The sequence below is a fragment of the Cydia pomonella genome, chromosome 13 (genome assembly GCF_033807575.1).
Source record: "Cydia pomonella isolate Wapato2018A chromosome 13, ilCydPomo1, whole genome shotgun sequence".
Classification (NCBI taxonomy): Eukaryota; Metazoa; Arthropoda; class Insecta; order Lepidoptera; family Tortricidae; genus Cydia; species Cydia pomonella.
Window position 1 is genome coordinate 12,390,973 of NC_084715.1, and position 19,008 is coordinate 12,409,980.

The window sequence follows — 19,008 nt, forward strand, 5'->3', positions numbered from 1 at the left end:
TTGTGAAAATAACTTTATGCTCCAAAGGGCGGGAATAGAATAAAGCAAGCACAGCTTTCAATAAAGCCAATGGTCCTTCTAAGAGATAAACTTGTGTCGCTCGTATCCTTTGTGCTGATGTAATGATATTCAGCCACAACCCCGCAGAACAAACTGCTATTAGTTTTTTAATTGAAATTTGTGTTAGGGGCGCAAGTTCAATTGATACTTTCGATTATTTGCTATGTCATAGTTAACCCTTATATGCAATGCATAGTTATTTGGTTTCACAATACATTTTTTAGTAACACATTTTTTAACCGTAGTATCTTTGTACTTTATTAAAATAGTATAATAAAAAAAAAATCTGCGCTTCAATTCCGATTTTCAAATTTAGTATTCATTCTTGGACTTTTAAATGTGAACTTAGTAACGTAATGTGAACAATGTAACCATTTAAGGCAAAATATAAACGTAGAACGATTTAAGTTAAGCCAGGAAAGCCGTGTGACTCAGCTGAAATATGTGGCCACTGACATCACAAAGAAGCAAAAACACGCAAACGGCTGAGCGAAGTACGCAATATGTACCAAAAGGGAACCCGGCACAGCCCCGATACCATCAACATCAGCCTTATGCCATCAGACAATCGCAGCACCGCAATTACAAATAAGTTATTTACAGCACGCCCATTGGTAGATATTTTAAGCTTATCGCCATCTTTAATCTATTGATTCACTCGGTTTTATGCATTTGCTTCTAGAGCGTCTTGTTTCATCCGATTGATATCCGTATTTGGACGGTAGTGCGGTCTGTTTTGCACTCGCACCTTTTAAGATTACCCCCCCTTTGATCTGCACTTAGCAATCAAAATTCATTAGGGTAGGATAATCTCCTTTGAAAAGTCATTCATATTGGTTCATTGATTAATTCATTTAATCGGCTCGTCGACATCAGTGTTTGCGTGACTTTATGTGCAGGTGCAAACTCTTACTCCACGGATGTGAAATGTTTGTACCAAAATGTTTGTATCATTTATTTACTTTACTGAACTTAAAGTATGTAATTTTTATTATCATTTATGTCGTTATGCAGTTCGGTTCGGTCATATGAGAAAGCGTAACGAGATTCTGACATATTAGGTATTACTCGGAACAATAAATCTTTGCAAGAGTTTTGTTTATTGGCAGTAGGTGTGGACGTGATCCAAGGCAAACCGCTAATGGTCAAAAATCGAAGCGAGGCTGGTATGAAAAGATCGAATTTATTACTTCATAAGTCATGAGGGTTAAGTAATAATCGTCGACAATGGGCAATAAAGACTTTATAGGCAGTAAAGTTCGATCCTCTCGCACGCTGCGGCTCGGCAGTCCACGCATCCTACACTTTTCTGACATAAAATCAAAACTTATTTTGTTTATACAGTTTTGAATTACAATAGTAAATAGTTTAACGCTTAAAATGAAAATAGTTGGCAATAAAGAAATATTTTCGTCTCACACTGTATATGTAAAGATTTTATTTTGTGAAATTTATTGTTCAATTTATGGATGTTCAATAGCTGTTGAGAAGCTATTAATGAAGAGAATAACATTTGTAAGAATGACAGTCTAAAATGTCGTTTATATTAAGAAATTCGAGGTATAGGTACACTTAAGTGCTGTGATTGTAAAGTCCAATGTTGGAATAAATTTACTTTATAAAATAGGTATGAGTATGAATAACCGTCTTTCCTCTTGCCGTTGCCATGAATATTCTCATTAATATTTTAAAAACATAGTGAGGCTATCAAAAAGACCTTAACAATAGCTTTACTTTTCACAAGTTATGGGTATACACTTAGTAATATACAAAGAAATTAGTATCATGCACAGATCAATAATATAATACTACTCTTGTTAATAGTACGCTATTGTTTTTTTGGCATATCTTTATACGTAATAAACTAAATGGTACTATTTGGTAAGATGGAATGGAAGTGGAAAACTAAATTACTAGTATGAATCAAAGATATGATTGAAATAAGAAACAATAACTCAAAAGTAAATTATATTTCATTAAAAATATAAATTCTTCGCCGTCCCTTCTGAAGCAACATGTCGAGAGTAATTTAAAACCAGTTTGTAGGCCATTTGGTTAACAAGAAGATTACTTACAGCTATCATCGAATGTTGCTCAAAATTATTAGAAACTTGTCTCGTAGCGTATCGTCTCAAATTAACGTAAATTATTTACCGTCAAGAAAATTTCATAACATTTAGCGATATAGGTATAAATACTCGATAAGTTTTAATGATGTATATGTGTTGTAAATAATTAACGCGATTAACTTGTTTAACTAAGTTTATTACAATAAAAAATAAGCAAGTACATAAGATTCGATTATGTCGTGTCACGTATCGGCGCTAGAAGGGACTGACATTTGTGTACATGCATCAGTGCGTTGATGCGTGTTTGCTCTACAATATTTTCAGGCGTTATGATTTGCATTCCTTCCAACATCCTCTCCTGAATGCAAACCCATTGCAGCTGTGAAGGTAGTAAGCTTCAGGCGAGGTAGTCCTTTGGTAAGTGCATCAGCTATCATGCCATTGGTACTGATGTATTCGACGTTTACTTTTCTGGCAGCAATCTTGTCCTTCACAAAATGGTATCGCACATCGATATGCTTGCTCCGAGCATGATAGGCACCAGAACCTGAAATACTAATAGCGCTCTGATTATCACAATACAAAGTTATTGGCGTACCTGAAGATTTATGCCAAAAATCATCTTCAAGCTGTTTAAGCCAAAGCGCTTCTTGTACAGCAGAGCTCAAGGCCATATATTCTGCCTCAGTAGATGAAAGCGCCACTGTGGCCTGTTTTTTGGAGTTCCAACTTATGGCAGCACCCTGAAAGATAAAAATATATCCTGTGCAGGATCTTCTGTCTAATGTGTCACTGGCCCAATCTGCATCACAATAGCCAGTCATGTTATTGCTGTCTTTCTTGAATGTGAGCTGCAAGTTAATTGTTCCTCTCAAATATCTAAATATTCTCTTAACAGCTGCCCAGTGCTGAGTTGTCGGACAATTATTAAATCTGCTTACAGAATTGACAGCAAAAGTTATATCAGGGCGTGTACCCTGTGATAAGTACAGTAAACATCCCACGGCTTCTTGATAGGGTATGTTTTTTAGAATTTCATTTTCATTTTCAGCCTTCTTCAACTGAGCACCAGCTTCAAAAGGTGTAGGTACTGGCTTGCAATCATACATCTTGAATCTGTGCAATATCTTCTCAACATAAAGTGATTGATCGAGGGAAATTGTATTCAGATTATCACTCTGCGTTATTTTGAAGCCAATACATTGTTGAGCTGGACCGAGATCTTTTATTTTAAATTTTTCTCCCAGTTTTCCTTTAATAAACTTTACAGTCTTTTCGTTGTTGAATAGACAGAGTATGTCGTCGACATATACTGCAATGAAAAATATATCATTTTCACTTGTAAGTCTGTAGTATATGCAAGGATCTACGTTTGATCTCTTTAAACCAATTTCTAACAGAGCAGCATTTAACTTTTTGTTCCACTGTCGACTCGCTTGCTTTAAACCATACAGAGCTTTGTTGAGTCGACAAACTTTATTTTCTACTTCATAACCAGGTGGTAACGCCATGTAGATTTCTTCCTCTACATCACCTTGGAGAAATGCTGTGATCGCATCCATCTGGTGGATTTTTAAGCCATATTTAGCTGCTAGGCCAGTGAGATATCTTACCGATGCATAGCGTACCACTGGAGCGTACACTTCGTGATAATCAATGCCTTTGGTTTGTCTAAAGCCTTTAATGACGAGGCGCGCCTTGTAGCGAGCAATATTGCCAACGTCATCCCTTTTAGTTTTAAATACCCACTTGCAGGGAATAATTTTCTTGCCCTTTGGTAAATCTACAACAGTCCATGTGTTATTTTCGATTAATGATTGATATTCATGTTCCATAGCAGTTTTCCAAAAATTTGAATTTTCACACTGTAGGGCTTCTACATGGTCTTGAGGATCATTATCCAACAAGCTCATTGCTGATTCAGAGCTGAAACATAAAAATGAATTCGATTCTATGTTATCAACGACATCATGGCGTCGGCGTGGTCTCAAATTTATACGACGCACTTCAGGACTTGTAATAGTAGTGTTATCTGAAGGAACATATGTCTCATCCATATCACATGGTTCTTCAAATACCTCACTAAAATCCTCATTATTTTCAGTGTCATTTGATTCACTCTGATTTTCTTCATGATTATTGTTTTCCTCTATTTCAAAATGAATTGCCTCATTATCATTTCTATTATTATTTATTGTCCTTATTTCTTCATTTATCTTATCATGAGCTTTACTTTGTTCAGGCAATTTTGTTATTTTTTCAATTTCACATTTATCCATAGCTTTGTTCTGCCCAACTGTCTCTTCCAAAAATACTACATCACGGCTCATTACTACTTCTTTACTTCTTTCATCAACAAATCGGTAGCCTTTGGTACAGTCACTGTACCCGACAAATATCAATTCTCTAGATTTTGGATCAAACTTGTGTCGCTTCTGTTTGGGAATGTGCACCATAGCCCGGCATCCAAAAATTTTCATGTGGCTTAGGTCAGGTTTTGATCCGGTCCATAATTCTTCTGGAGTGACTTCAGGGAGAGAGCGACAAGGAGATCTGTTGATGATATGTGCGGCTGTGGCTACAGCCTCAGCCCAGTACTCCGTCTGTAATGAAGCATTAAACATCATGCATTTAGCCCGTTCCACCAGAGTGCGGTTCATTCGTTCGCTCAATCCGTTTTGTTCTGGTGTGTAAGGTATGCTTGTTTGATGTTTTATCCCAAAACTTTTCAAACATTGATCAAACTTATGATTTTTGTATTCTGTTCCACAATCTGTTCTAATAGTTTTTATTTTCATATCAAGTTCATTTTCTACTCTTCTTTTAAATTCTAAAAACTTCTCTAATACCTCTGTTTTTTGTTTCAGGAAATAGACAAATACTTTTCTCGAATAACCATCTATAAATGTTAAAAAGTACCTTGCACCTCCGATAGACTGTTTCTCCATTGGGCCACAGAGGTCTGAATGAATAACTTCAAGCAGCTGTGTTGCCTGAGAACCTTCATTCTTGAACGGTTGCCTGGTCTGCTTTGCTTTTAAACATGAAGTACAAGCCTCTGGTTTTTCCCGTGGGAAAAACTGTACACCAAGTGTATATTGTGGAATTTTCTCTAAGTCACTGTAATTAATGTGACCTAAACGCTGATGCCAGACGTATTTGTCTTCTGTTGTGACTGTCATTGCATGCCCACTTGGGCCAGTTATTAATTCATAAGTATTGTTTACTTTTTTTGCTTTTGCCACAATATTTCCGCTCATATTTATTATTGAACATCCATTTTTATCAAACTCGACTCTATTTCCACTGTCAATAATTTGGCTCAATGACAGTAAATTTTGGGCTAATTCAGGAATGAACAATACATTCTTTACCTGTATCTGATCAAACTGTCCTGAAATTTTACTTGGTACCCGGATGGTCAATGTTCCACAGTCTCGTACTTTGAGTATTGTGTTGTCTGCTATCTTGACACTCTGAACAGGCGGAGTTGTTCTATTCTCTAGCCATTCCTCATGCATTGTCATATGGTATGAACAGCCAGAATCGACTAGCCAACTGTCATCAGAATTGCCCACAGAAGCTGAAAAAGCGGCAACAAAACCATTTGTAGTGCTTTTTTCTTCTTTTTTATTATTTTTAAACCAACAATACTTTCCCAAATGTCCATAATTGTTGCAATTATAACAACGGGGACCTTTAGATTTCCCTGAGTGACTCTCCTTGCTTTTACTGAACCGATTTGGATATTTCTTTGACTTTGCATAAAAAGCGGTAGTAGTATCTGCTGATGTTTTTACTTCTTGAAGTAACTTAGTCTTAATCAGATCTGCACTAATTTTTATGCCTGAGCTCTCTATACCCATAATCATTGGCTTGTATTCATCGGGGAGACCAGCCAACATTAATGTCCCAAGCCACTCATCACCGACACTGAAACCTATGTTTCTCAACTTGTGTGCTGCCGACATAATTTTGTTAATATAATCTTCAATGTTTGTACTTGATTCTAAGTTGGTATTTATCAAATCTTTCAGTAGCCCAACTTTCCTTAGTAAACCGGAGTCTTCAAACGCTTTGCACAAATTGTCCCATACCTGTTTTGCTGTGGTTGCTTCTTGCACATGTACATATAATTGTGGCTCGATCGCGAGTATTATTTTAGATCTCGCTTTTGTATCTTTTTTCTTGTCACTATAATCTGAAGTAATGACACTTTCATACAACTCTTCATGTTGCAAATACGCTTCCATTGCAAACTTCCATGTTGTAAAATTATCTCTTCCAGTTAATTTTTGTATTGATAATGTGTTTGTAGCCATCATTTTATCAAATATTTAAAGATTTGAGCTGAAAAAGAACTTAGTTTTTTTACGCGGCAAGTGAGGTTATGTTAATTTTACTTTTGTGTTCACTATTATTTTATTACACTATACTTTTCAAAAACTATATCAGGCAGGGACGGCCCATAACCTGTTGTAAATAATTAACGCGATTAACTTGTTTAACTAAGTTTATTACAATAAAAAATAAGCAAGTACATAAGATTCGATTATGTCGTGTCACGTATCGGCGCTAGAAGGGACTGACATTTGTGTACATGCATCAGTGCGTTGATGCGTGTTTGCTCTACAATATTTTCAGGCGTTATGATTTGCATTCCTTCCAACAATATGGCTTCTGCCATGGACGTTAAATGAATATTCTCATCGAGTTACTTTTTATTTCATAATAATTATTTTTACTTTCATGATGAAATGCCTTCATAGTGTAATAAGAATATAAATTTTATGTAATTAATTTCATTTTAGAGAGATTTTAAGAGGCAAAATGTAGTCTAATAAAATAATTATTTACAAGTTCGGAAAGTAGGGAATTCGCACCGAGAGGCTATAAGTTAAATAAAACATGACCGATACGTGTTGCGAATTACCTATTCACACGTGTATCGTACAACGTTTTATAGTACATAATTATGGGCCTCTAAACTTTCGACATTAGGCACAAAAAGTGCGGGAAAGTAGCACTGTAAATAGCTTTTGTAGTACAACTAAAAATGTTTATACCTAGGAGAATAGCTACGTGTATTACATAAACGAGTATTAGGTACCAATGTAGTTTGCCAAATATGTTGAGTATACTACAAAAATATGCTAAAGTACTCAATGATCTCCTTATCATTAATTTAAATCTCCTTATCTCTTTTAAAACTTTTAAAACTAACAGAGGTTTAGAACCAAAACTTTTTGGAGAAACGGTAACATTTTTCCATACTCTCGTACCGTGTAGGATTAGTATCCCCAAATACGAATGTCTTAAAATTTACTGGTCGTATTCCTAGGTAGAGCGATTAGTTTTGTAGACACTAAACTATCACCAATTGTGTTTGCTGCAAATTGATAAACAGTCAACTCAAACAACGGAATTTGGGAAACACCATGAATCTAAACAGTAACGTTAAAGCATACAACCGAGAGCTGCGTTACAATATCTATTATTCCCAACACTTAACAGGAGTTTATCTTTGATGAACCAGTATTGAATATGATCTTGTCATGCACGTAGTTGTTATGAATACCAAGTTCAAACGAATATTGGTTAGTTTTAAGTGAATGTTCGTACAGCAGGCCATGGAAGATAATCTTTCCGGCTGTCGGCGAATGTTTAAAATAAACACAAGCTGTGGTCTCCTATGATAACACCGGTGTTTTGATAGTCCGTCCGCTGGACATTACTTCCTCGTAACCGTTCCCTGTCTCGGCCAACAGTTGTTGACTTGTTATCTAATAAAAGTTAAGAAGAATTATTGATGCAATAAAAAAAAACTAACGTATTAGTAAAACACATTATATATCACTTCAGACACTTCAAAATAGACACTTGTTGAAAGTGGGTACTAAAATCGTCAAACGTATTATTAATTATTTGATACTTTATGTAAATAACTTGTTAATAGAAAAGTAAATAAAACTAAATATGTGGCAGTAAAGATGAAAACCGTATTTGACCCTACCGTCAATACCGTTAAACAGAGAAGCTTCTTCCAGTTCAATGTTTGTCATAACAACAAAATTAGGATCATACGATCTACGAGTATGTATACTTATTTTACACATACATATGTTGAGCATTGTGCTGCCACGTTATAGAGCAGGGGATTATTGATACGTTAAACAGACTCTAGTCGCAAGTTTTAATATTTCAATATGCAACGGAACACGCATAGAAACAGATACTAGTAAGTTAAGTCCAAAACCTCATTTAACGGCATACGGCGGCATAGTTAAACATCAGATAAAATCACAAGCTCACACCAGCTTAATGTTTGTCATGCCAACATAAAATGACACTTTCCCAGTCGGCTGTTTTGATTGCTGCCGCCGTCTGTTTGGCCGGGGACAAGGCGGGCGTTGGAATGTACGCTGTCATAGCCGGTTTAAATCCTTCCAATGATTAGCCGAAATCCAGTCACGATTACACAGTTATTGACAGAGATCGGCCCGGAATTGAATACGGTTCGTCGGATCTATTAATGCGTGCGATATTCATCGTTTTGTGATCTTGCGCTGGTAGATAATGAGACTGACTGATAAAAATTGAGTACAATAGCCAATAGTCCAAAATCAAGCAGCCTTCAGATTATTTTAGACTTATTTAGAAACGTATTTTTTGACGGTCGATTTTGTAGATTTAAATTGAGGTTTACTTATTTCTACAATACAATGTAACTCTCATAGTATAGAGACATTTATATTAGTAATAGAGTTAACAAACGATATACATATAAGTCTATATGCAGGCTATTTGAGTTATTGGAATCATTCATTATAAAGTTTCGCTGAACATGATGTGGGTAAATTTAAAATGAATTTTAACAAGTATAATTGAGCAACTGTACCACAGACCGAAGCTTAATCCTCAGTAAATTAATTCTTTACGATAGTGATAGTCCGACCTGTTGCCGCTATTGTAAACGTGAATTATAATATTTATAATGCAGCGGATACTCATGCATTTTCATTAGAGACGCCATAATGCAATCAAAATAATAAATGAAGGAAACGAACCTACAAGTTACGACTAACACGAGGGAGCTCGATGTAAATCGGGTGAACGATGTATTCCGACAAGCGATAGAAACTTTTTAGTTAGGTACGTCAAAGTTATATTGAAGCAGTTCAACAAAGGCATTCGTGCAACATAGGCGCTAATTATTTGTTAATAGCAAAGAAACAACGTAGGCCTTAGGTAATACAGGTATACTTACAAGACGAGAAAAATCTGTTGGTATTCTGTTTTATGAACTTGGCAAACAGTAATAAGACGTAAATTTCCTCAGAATTTAGTGCATACGAGTAATTCATTTTATAAGTGACGTAAATATTCGCTTACCTGCTTGTTTGTTGTGAGGAGAAAAGGGCCGTCGGCGGGCACAGAATCTTTTTTTACATTGAATTTTATGTGTGGGAATTTTAATATGGGACCGAAACGGCACGTTCTGCTCACAGATGGGCCGCAGTTGGTTTAGATACTTTGCGAAACACGTGTCGTTTTTAGTCATAAAGTTTAATAACTCTTAAAAGAATATTCTTAGAACATCTCAGAAAACATTTTGTTGTCAGCTGCGAATCAGTTAGCTATTGTTTTACCGAGGCAACAGCTTGTATCTTTCATTAAATTACTTACAGATGATTGATGAAAGTAACATTACGGTGAAGTATGTTTATCGCAGTAATCGATAGTTTCTCCGCTATCAATTTAACCAGGGGATAGCGTCGGCTCACACACGCTGTTTCACGGCGGGGCGGTACGAAAGCGCAGCGTCATCCATCTCATATTTCTCGAGCCTGGACTTCAACGGGATCTACTCGAAAAGTTCAAAATAAACACGAGTTCTACGAAATCTGTCAGCAGCGGTAGCTATTGGCCCCATCACGGATCATAAAATCCAGTTTGATTTATGATAGCTGTGGAATCGTATTCGGCATGTTTTTTTCTCTCATCGACACCTTTCACGTAAGGTACGCAGAGTTCAGCAATCGCAGTCTTAGTTACATTTTATTACGCATAGCATTTAATTAATGAATGAATCGTTTTAATTTCCGTTCATAATCGACTAATAAGAAGTAATGTTTAAAGCAGCTGGAATTCCCGCAAGAAATCCGTCGGACGGCGCGCAGCGGGACGCCTCGACAATGGCAACCAAATTAAAAGGAACCGTAAACGTTTGGACTTGAGCCTCGCTAAAATTTATTGCTCCAAGCTTTTTTCTCTTGTTTTGCTTGCTAATGAGATTCGAATGTTGCAGCTGTATTATTTGAGATTGCTGGCGTTGATTAAAAAAATCTGAACAAGTTACCGCTCACAATTCTGTGCCGGATAAGTTTCGCAGGGACCCAAAAGTTTTAGGAATACTTTTTTATTCAATTTTGTTCGACAGCGCAAGCTGATTAGAACCATTTCGATATGTCTGGAGGCGGAGCAAGCTACCCGATATCCAATAGTTTTCTTTCAATACATATATTGAAATTCGCAAGTGAATTGTAGAGCATCTTATTGCAAGCGATACGATGCGGAGTGGGCCGGGGCCCCGATTTGATATCTGGTGCGGTGCAATAAGGCTGCTATTGATTCGATCCTGGTGAGGCTACGCGGGTGGTCCTAGACAATGTTGTCGAAGCGAAGCGGGAATGCAAATTTCACCAGTGTTTCTGGTCAGGTGTTGTTGAACTCTCAGGCAATTAGCCGGGGGACTTGCAGGATATAAACCGTTAAAATGGACTATGAACGACTTTGCGTATAATCAATCATTTTCAATAACGATTGGAGCTTGACTATTAATAATTTATTTAAAACGTTATGTACATTAATGGACACAATATTACAGTCCGTAGCTTTTTTTTTGTTAAATCATCTTTACTAAATAACCTACTACGTTAATATTGTCACATTCAGGAAAAGAATGAAATCGTGATTCGTCGATCTTGTATCCAAAGGCACAGGATACCGATCAAAGTGCTTCGAATAAAGCAAAAAAATGGAAAGAGAGCCGGTGATGGAACACGAACCGAGTGCAGCAAACTAGATCCGTGGAATAAAGAGCCGCTTTGAAACCCTGACGAACGGAGCTAAGTAGGGACAAAGGGACAATGGTGAAAGAGCATAAGTACCGGAGCGTGGCGATCCAGTGCCGGTTTCCGGCAACTGTGGGAACGCCTTTTTATTGCCATCGATAATTTCTTTGCTTACTGTTATTCGATACTCGAGTCCTCGCCATTATCTGCTATAAAGGGTACATGTATGATTGGGATCTCAGATAATTATTCGCAGAACTTGAGAGTTTATTGCTTTTAATCATGATTAGCCAATTTACAAAAGTTATAAAGCCCTTTTTACGATTTTCAATTAACAGCTTTTAATAGTGAATTAATTATAAATGAATGTAATTTTTACTATGCTCATTTTATCCCGTGAAATTAAAGACTGTATTTAACATATATTATAATTATAAGATCTTAATTAACGATTAGTTACCTACCATAGGCAATTAAATACGAGAAGATTACATAGACTAGCATCTGCCCGCAACTGCCTTCGTCACTTTTTATCCACTTAAGTATTAATTTGGGAATTAAACGACGACGACGTAAGTTCCTTCACAACTTTAAAGAAAGTATCCCAACATAAATTGTACCGGAATGTGATATAATAATCAAGGTTATTTAAGCTGTGTGTTTACCAAATTTCACCAAAATCGGTATAAGTAGCTGCTTTTCAAATAAATATCAAAACATACAAAATTCATAAATTTAAAAGGTATAAAAAGAAACAGTAATCATAACAGTTGACTAGACTTCAGAAAACCCGAGCGCGTAATATCAACTCCGACACCCAGCACACTTTCCTAACAATAGTTCATCAAATGGTATCGTGAACCGACACGTCATTTCACGGCCCATCGGCTGTTGGTCTATTTAGCACTTCTATTTCCTTCAGACGTCGACGAACACCCGATCTCCAATTACGCGTTTCATTTTGCCATGGCTTATTAGTTTCCCCCCTACATACGAGTGTTACAGTAATTACGTCTTCAGCTGAGTTTACCTACTCAAGCGGAATATGCAAGAGGATTTCTCGTACTCAATTTGAAATTATTCGGGCTCTACTATTTGTCTTTTTGTTATCTGTTTTACTAGGAATCATATTAAAATCGTTCGCAGTGCTCTTTGATTGTTTTACTCCGTTTGTCCAACCGAAGGCAAACATTGCTTGATCAAATACATGCCCGGCCGAGTTCATCGCATGTTTTTCCTTTTTCTACAACATTGGCTGCAGCTATTAGATAAGCGTACCTATCAGGCAAAACTAACAAGTAAGGGATACTCTTGCCAAATACCTACGCGGCGTTGGAAGCGCATTTCAGTCAGGGAACCCATGATTTATTGGTTAAAGTTGCGCCATTTCTCATCACACCATTCGTTACTCCAATAAAAAGAACGTCTCCCGATTATTTATCGGAATAAGTATGAAACGATTTTTATTACGGTGTCTATTTTAAAGTGCACTCTGTCAAATGGTTGTTACCTACAACTATAAATAAATAATACCTTTTGATTTATGATATCCTTCTAAAAGCATTTTAACTTTTTGAGAGCATTAAAATGTTTTTTTTTTTTATTATTATTATCACAACTGCTGGATGAAGCTTCAGGGGATTTTTTCTACTTGTCATGTTTTTTACTATCTTTGACTTTAATTAATTAACTAAATATTCAAAACAGACAACTAAACATACTATCCTAGATATGGAGGTAGGTATCTATTAATAACAATCATAGATAAAATCGTTGTTGATTATTATTGACAAGCGATCATATCAGAAACAAGGTATTGTAATTGATATTGGTCACGCTCTCTTGCTATTTGTTTGGAAAAAATTCAGACCCGTATTAAAAATGACACAACTATGTAGGTACTGTTGTGATTTATAACCTCATGTAACCATCCAGCGCCCTTCCTTATAAAAATCATGCCACTCCAACTCCATAGGTAGGTACATACTTCTATGCAGAGGAAGTCAGAAGTATATAGCGAATTGTATCTACTGGTAATGGTATGGTAGAGGTACCCGACGTATATGTTAAGTTGCTCACTACCTAAATAGGGAAAGTGCATCAACGGATGGCCATAGAGGCCTCACTTGTAGTCTAGCGTAACTAGGTGAATAATTTGCCTTATGGATGCAGTAGACACAGACAGATTCTCCCAGTAACGTACTTACTATATAAATTATCACATTTAAATTAGGAAATGGTGTTGTTAAGCCATTCAATTTGGCAAATGTATAAATGCAAAGTTCAGTTAGGAACAAAAATGTATGCAAAGTTCTGTCATTGCATTTGTGGTTTTCTATCTATATTACCTGTATCGTCGTACGCGGAGCAACCTGTTGGAATTCCATTATACTTACAAGGTAATGAAAACAAAATTTGTTTAACAGACACAAAAACACAAAATAATAAATACACTACCTTTTGAAAATGTTACCATAAACAGTCTTATTAGCTGCTCCTTCCTCAGAGACCCAAAGTTTGAACTTTCTGACTTGGCACATCAATTTGTGGACTGAACCCAATTAACTTGTCAACAAACCAAAATTACGGGATCGCGGCACGTAATCACGATACTTTATGTCACTTCATAACTTCACTGTAACGGAGTTACAAACTTAAAACACATCACAAAAGTGTAAATTGGCGCACTTAACAAAACTTAAGTCGGCTGAAAAAAGCTCTTACAAGTCTTAGTTTAACACAAGTTTGTTATTGGTCGCATAATGACCCGACGGGGCAAACCGGTTATCGTTTACGAACGCTCGGAGCGAGTGGCGGGGCGCGAAGCGGCGTGAAGTCGCCGTGGCCGCGCGGGGCTCTCTGGCTACAGACGAGAAGCCGTGGCGGGCGAGGGGGCCGCCGAGAGACGAAAATGGCTTCACAAGTTAATTTTTTTCTCTTTCCTCCTTTAATATTCCGCATATGCCGTGCGCGGCGGCCGGTGCACGCGCATGCGTCCTACCCCCGCCGTAGGGGTTGTAGTGTAACGCGATGCACTTTACATAACTTATTGGGCTAAATCGAAGCCACTGTTTAATAAATACCCTGTCGGTGTCGGCTTTGTGCGAAGCTTCCTCAGTGCTCACTTTTGCAGCATTAACCTCGGCGAGCCTTTAAGCTTCCTGAAACTCCAATCATTTATCAAATGTACAAAACATTGTAATAAACTTATGAAACAATATATACTAAGTACTTACTCATAAACAATCAATGCGGGTTACTAAATACCTCATGATAATATATTTCTATAAAATTACACTTTTGCAATAGATAAATTGTTAACTAAGATATAAAAAAGCTACTTGTGATGCATAATAATGCACATATATGTGAGTAGGAAGATAATATGTGTGTCTAACGCATAAAATAATAGCAAATTTGGTAGGTACGTCCCATAAAATTTTACAAATACTTATCTATTTTACCTACCAGATTTTAGAATAATACCTTATTAGGTAATTGACGCTGAAGGAATAAATGCATTTCTCATGCATTATAAATTCAAAATGGGTACTATTCTTATCTGTGGTACTTACATACTTGGAATATGTAGGTACAATATTATGTTTTATTACCAATGTAAAACTAGTCTGGCTACTGAAATATTACACAATATTTCGGCGGGAAATTCAAAAAATCTTGGGCTGCTCACCCTTTGTGTAGTAGGAATTATAGTTTCGATACTAGAAAAATATTTTTGATTTTCTGTGCACCCGTAAGGTACCTAAGGAAATAAGTTACCTAATATATGTTGACGTGCACTCAAAGTCAGCTCACGTAATTTATACATCTATGTCAAATACAAAGACATATATAGACATGTTTTGCCAAGATATTTTTATATATTTTATACTTTTATATAAATTTACTACTGACCAGTCATTGCACAGACGTCTTCTAAATAGTAGTTTTCAGAAACTCATTACGTTCCAATGTTTTGATTATATTGATATTTTCCAGAACTTCTAGTTTATCCGTTTCTTTACACACTTGTCCTGTTCATGAGATTCAGGTATTAATAAATTCACGTACTTAATCAAAGTTATAAGCAAATGTTAGAAGTGTTAGAACTAGTACTTAAAGTATCAAAATATTAATAGAGCACCAACCTACTAAATTGTTTACGACTTGTAAACATAGCAGTTTTTCATTGTATATAACGCTTCACGTGCGTCGACTTGGCACACTATCGTAATTATTTATGAGCTTAAATAATAGTTTGCGGACCTCACTCGGTATGGTCATTATTAATATTATTTAAGATAAGCCCTTTATGAACTGCGAACAATTTCAATGAATGACATAAATTGACAACAGACTTTTAGCTTTTTTTTAATCATAGACAATTGGTGATACAACATGGAAATATCTGTCAACAATATTTGGCTAGCCAGACTCTAATGGATAACAGAAATTTAACCCACACACCCACATTGCCAGCAAAAAAATATTTACGTACCTACCAACAAGGAACACACACAATTAGTAAAAACTATATCATTTCCAAATGTCGCTGCCTTTCATCAAAGAATCGTAAAAATTTTACTGTCGACTTTAATTTGGGAAGGACTTTCTAATTAGCAGCTTTGGTATGGCAAGACGGATGGTACTCAGTTTATGGTCCGAAGTAAACTTGAAGGTGTGAATTGTCATCATTAAACTTGGTATTAATGTTACATTCCGAAAAATATAGTGGCTTTTAACCTTATTAACTTGGCATATCTAAGTCAACTAGTTCTAGGTTTATTTTTCCTGTTATATTAATTAAGTTCATTAAAATTAGATTTTTATTAACTTTCTTGCTAATGTTTGCTTACAAAACCACCCTCCGGTATTGCGCAAAGCTAATCGCTTACCATCAGGCGATTCATCTGCTTGTTTGCCTCCTGTATGATAAAAAATGAGACTAAAAAAGTTAAAAGTGAAATCATTTTGACTTAAATTAGATTTAACCAATGAATTCATAAAGTGCCAGGCACTAGGTATTGCATCGTGTGTACAGTGAGCTGCGAAATTGTATGGAGAAATTATGAATCATATCATTGTAAAGTTGCCATGCACTATTCGACGTAACATGAAATTGTCTACTGTTGTCCCGTACAAACGCGAATTTCCTGACGATTTGCAGGTACAAGAGTTTTCTTTTCTGTGATTAATGGTCAAAAATACGCACAGAAAAATAATAGCCTACTTTAAACACCGAAAAAAAGTCGCAACACAGGAAATAAAATGCGTCTGTTAGATTATTATTATCCTATGTACAAATTGTGTTATGTATGAAACTGACCTGTTTCTCCAGTTTCTCTTTGAGGTCCAATGTTGATAAATATTCACTATTTAAACACTTAAAAACTCAATATCATGTGAAGTTTACACAATTTGTGATTTATGTGGATACGATACAAAACCACGGTTGTTTAGAGAAATATGGGTAGTGGTAAATTAACTTTGAGACAGTAGTTAACCTACTAATAAAATTTCTAAACTATTTTAAAGTCACTATATTATGTATTAATATTACTTATTACTAATTATGTATAACGAAGTTTATTGAAAAGATGTTGGGATCATTTTATTCTGCATTATTCGATAAATAGATAAGGTACTTACATGAGAAGATACGTTTGTGACGTCACTTGGCGACAAATGGCATGATCAACCAGTTGCGAGTGGCTGGTTAGCAGTGGATATAAAAGGGCCCGATCCGATTCATTTGGATCATTCTCATTGTTATTCTGCTTTGCGCTGCAGCACTGAGTTAATCGTCGCCACAGGAATATTGAAAGTTAAGTAAATACTATGTTCCTAATTATTTTAATGTTTATGTACTTACCTGATTAATTTGATGAAAATTAATCATTAAATAATATATTGGTGAATTATAAAGTATTAGTGATTGTATTTATTAGTAGTTGATGATAAGGTAGGTTTATTAACTTTAATAAAAAGGTTTTCTTTTCAATTATATTTGTTCATTATTTAATTTATCATACTAGTAACCCAAATAGCATCTAGTGATTGTTTTAGCGGTTTCAGATAAACCAAGGTAAATAAATAACTTGATGACAAATTATGTCAAATTTATACAGCTAGCTTAGTATTATAAAGCAGTATTGAGAATTTAAGGTAATATTGACTATTAATTCTGTTTTAATTGCTTGTTTACATAACAGTGGGATTTGTTTTTATTTACTCAGACATCTATTTTAACTTAGTATTCTCACACGTCCGTACGGGACAGCCCGTGGAATGCTCCTTTTACGGCTGATGGTAACTATCGGAGGTTTAATGTTTTTTTAATACCACGACGGTGGCAAGCAGTCATTGTAGCCTATGGACCCCGGCAATTCCAGAGGTAGTACATGCACGTTGCCGACCCTTTAAAAATCTGTACAATTCTTTTTTGAAGAACCTTATACTGTAGATCCTCGGGAAAACCTCGGAAGGTAGCATATTCCACAGCTATTATTATGTCTAGATATACGATAAGGATCGGATAACGTCGCGATCCGATATCGTATCTAGACCTATTTAACGTATTTTAAAGTTCGAATCAGGTGACTTGTAAGTTATAAGCTAAACATTACAAACGTATATATCAGAGAAAACTTATGTTTTTAATCCATGACTGCAATTATACACAAACAATTAAGCTTAATGAAACAATGAACGAGGTTCCGGAGATAATAAGCTATGCAAACTATGTACGCAGCTGCATACAAATTGCCTGGTAAAGCTTCGGGTAAAATGATAAAAGTTGTCTTTGTGAAAAATCTTATAGATAAATATTGTTACATTTTAATTTTTAATAAATTATAAACTTATTTATACGTTTCAAAGCTGTTTTCATTACAATTGTAACCAAACATATGAGAAAGCTAGAAAAATGTGTGCATAAATAGTAGATTGTTATCCAAGGGAATTTCTGATGAGATATTTGGCGACCGAACGGAATGAGAGCGCCAATAGTTCGAGTCAGAAATGGGTGTTTTTACTCAAGTTACGCACTCTTATATTAATTCCGAATACAAGGACAGTAAAATACGAGTGTATTGTAGGAAATATGACAAATTAATGAAAAACCTCTGAAGTGTGTACATCTAATACAGGCAATAAATAAAAGTAGATATACAATTTATCCGTGTACCAAATCAATCATTAATTAAGAAGTTTTTAAGTTACGCTTAATGAAGACACCGTAATTATTATTTTTTAATTTACTGAGCAGCAATAATAATAACACCTAGACTCTCGCTAGGTGGTTGGATCAAGGGTCAGATGCAGAAGGCGGTGGTCTTGTACACGGCGCGGATAGTCCGGCAGTTCCTCGCTCTGCGGCCCTGACCACCGGCAGCTTGGGCCCTGCCCCGCTTCTGGCGGCACCCTAGGTTAGGTTTTATATTATAAGAATAAAAATAAGAAAGTTTTTATTGTCCACTGTGTAGGTATACATATAGATGATCTGTACAAAAAATGGTATCAACAGCTGCCCTTTGCGAACATACAATATTATTCTTAAAACTACTTATAAACTAAATATACACTACATTAACTAATTATTTACATTTTGCCGCCACATTGCATCCTCAAAAAATTCTTTAAGATTGTAGTGCACTTTCTCAATCAGCCATTTTTTTAACCTATACTTAAAAATTCGTTAGGTAGTTCATTAAAAACACATTCATTCATTAATGTGTTTATATATTTTGTATTGTTTTGTAAGTGTTTTTATATTGTAATTTTATATACATATTGTAAAAAGCCTA

General features: G+C 35.7%; 1 protein-coding gene across 4 annotated transcripts in view; it reads right to left on the reverse strand.

Annotated features, from left to right (window-relative positions):
- LOC133524230 (uncharacterized) overlaps positions 1-14,313 on the reverse strand; it is a 125,888-nt gene extending 111,575 nt beyond the window's left edge. For 2 of the 4 annotated variants that reach the window (XR_009800347.1, XM_061860126.1), the window contains exon 1: positions 13,661-14,313. The gene's annotated coding sequence lies outside the window, so the exon portion shown is untranslated. The remainder of the gene's footprint in view (positions 1-13,660) is intronic. The other 2 variants (XM_061860128.1, XM_061860127.1) reach the window with 1 other exon arrangement.
- Between the last annotated feature and the right edge of the window lie 4,695 nt (positions 14,314-19,008).